The sequence below is a fragment of the Orycteropus afer genome, unplaced genomic scaffold (assembly GCF_000298275.1).
Source record: "Orycteropus afer afer isolate SDZICR_OR568_19922 unplaced genomic scaffold, OryAfe1.0 scaffold00188, whole genome shotgun sequence".
Lineage (NCBI taxonomy): Eukaryota > Metazoa > Chordata > Mammalia > Tubulidentata > Orycteropodidae > Orycteropus > Orycteropus afer.
In genome coordinates this window covers 739,270-742,027 of record NW_006921775.1, presented here as the reverse complement: position 1 = coordinate 742,027, position 2,758 = coordinate 739,270, and positions in this window count along the sequence as shown.

Genomic DNA, 2,758 nt, shown 5'->3' with positions numbered 1-2,758 from the left:
GTTTCTGGTAGATCAGACCTAGGGAAGCAAGACATGTAAAATGAGGAGGCAGTTGAAAATATCAGATGTTAAGCCCAGGTGTGTGTCTGTGTGTATGTTTGTAGGGTTGCATAAAGAACAATTTGGTTATTGCCAGTGATGTAAGCCACTACCCAGGGCAGTTCACAAGATAGCTCCCTGGAAGAGCATTCCTGGGTAGCATGATCCTGAGCCAAGGGAGCAAAAGCTTGATCCCACCTCTGTATAGGAGAAAATAAAACCTCTCTGTGCTAGTTAGGAGGGGGAGAGGCACAGGTGTGTGTGTGTGACAGGGAAATTTAATGGATCATAAAAGGGGTGGGGCATGCAGTATAGTCAGAAGGACAACGGACTAGGTGTACTGAGAGTACTCTGCCACTCTTTGGTTGAATGACTCATGGGAAGGGCACTAACCTTAGAATTATAGTTTCCGTATCTACCAGATGGAAGTGTTGGATTAGGTGACCGCTACAGGTCTTTTTCGCTGTAAATGAATCCTCAATTCTAGTCAGATTTCATCAGAAGGGGTGTTATACACAAATGTGGGTTATGTGATCACAATGATCTGCATGGTAGAACAGGCGAGAGGCATTACAAAATCCTTTGCAAAGTTACTGAAGCCTGATGTTGACATTTAGGATTTCCCTTCAGTGTGGGGAAGTAGGTGCTTTTATATTCTGTGGGTGAGAGAGTCAATCTGTCCACACTGGATGGAGAATACCCTTTTATAAGCATGTTGTTGTTGTTGTTGTTATGTGCCGTCGAGTAGGCCCCAACTCATAGCGACCCCTCCTTGGGTTTCCAAGGCAGTATCACTATGGAAGTAGGATTGCCCAACCTTCCTTCCGAGGAGTGGCTGGTGGGTTTGTTTATAAGCATATCAAGATTTAAAATATAAATACCCTCTTTTGTACCTATACCACATGTGAGAATTTATGCTAAGGAGATAATCAGACAAGTGTACAAAGATGTTAAAATTCAGTAAAAATAGAAATAACCTAAATGTTGGTCAAAAAAATAGTTTACTCACATGATGGAATACTGTGCAGCCATTAAAAAGGCTGATAATCACTGAAAAATTATTGATTAAAAAAAAAACTAGGCTGCAAAATAGCCATCTATGAATTACTTATCCAGACATGCATCCACACAAAGAGGTTTGGCAGGTGGTTGTCTCTAAGGGAGATTTCAGGGAACTTTTTCTCAATTTTTTGATTTTCTACAAGAAGCATGTATTATACTTGTATATTACACTTGTATAATGGAAAAGTTTAGCAGACAAAAGAAAATGTTCAAAGCACCTGAAGACATGCAATTCCTTCTCATTCACACGGGGACTTAAGCTCCTTTGGTACATGATAGGAAGACCAATGCCTGCCGCAGCACAGCTGCAGTGTCTGGCTCCTGCATCTCCTCACAAAGATGTGAACAAGCCAAGCACTCTCAGACTGAGCACACAGCAAAGATGGCAGTTCGGAGGGACTGCAGGGGACTTGGAGGAAGTCAGTAAAGGGGAGAAAAGGGTGAGGCGAGCTCTCTCTCTTCTTCTCCTCCCGGGTCAGGGGACCTGGCTCCTCATTGTCCCCCATGTAACTTTTATCTTGGCCTGGAGTGGAGGTGAACTGTGTTGGACTGTGAAAGAGGCTGTTTTTAGAGCTTCCATTCTCTGCTGGCAGGACATGAATAAAAAATATTAAGGTGAGAGGAAAGCATGGAGAAAACAAATAATTTCTCTTGCATTTTCTTTTCAAAATAAAACAAGATAAATACACTAGTAAATATGATGATATGGGACATGAACCGCACCTTTGATTCAGGGCTCAAACCACCCACAGCAGAATCACCTGGGGACTTGCTCAAAAATGCCCTCTGCTCGCCAAGGCAGCTGGCAGGAAATGGTCAGTGAGCCCCTCCCATTACAGTGTCCTGAACTCTCAGAGTGGAGGCCCTGAGATCCCACAGGAGCTGAGTTGGGCTTCCCTTCCAACTTGGATTCAATGGAACAGGTTAGACCACACAGTTAACATAACAATCAGACTGGGTCCCTCCTGGTGTGAAATACCCTTAGTGCTGCCTACCCATAGCTGATGGGTCAAGTTCTGTTTACTGGACATTCTGTTCACCGGCTGCCACTGTTGACCTCTGTACTCACACCCACTCTGCAGCCCCTCCCATAGTTCCCTGTGGCCACACTGTGTCCTCTGCACACTCCCAGGACTGCTGGTAGTACACACTTGTCACGGGTCAGGACTGATGGGAGGCTTCCAGCCCTGCGGTTCCTGGTGCAGGAACCACCCTTATGCCTGGAATGTTCTACACAGTCACACTTGCACACAAGACTGCATCTTGTTCATCTCTGTACCACTTGAACCTGGCACAGCAATGGCACAGAACAGATGCTTGCTGAATGAACCAGAGGCTCAACGCTGGTGTTTCTGAACAACACTCAACCTATTAGCCATAGAACTGGCCCTCACTGTGCAGAGGGCTAAGTGGCAACTCTTTCTGCAAAGAGTTGGGGCTGTCTCCCTTCCCTCTACTGAGAGAGGTTAGAACTTTCAGTGAGGTCAGAAACAATCACACGGGACCCTTGTAAAAGCAAATGTGAGCCCAGGAAGAAAGAAGAAAGGGTTGTGAGGACGAGAATGAGTACAGAGAACCCACTAGTCATAAAGCCAATAGTCTGTACATTCTCTTCAAAGATTTGTTTTCAAGTCTTCTCCCCCTGCGCCCCCCCCCC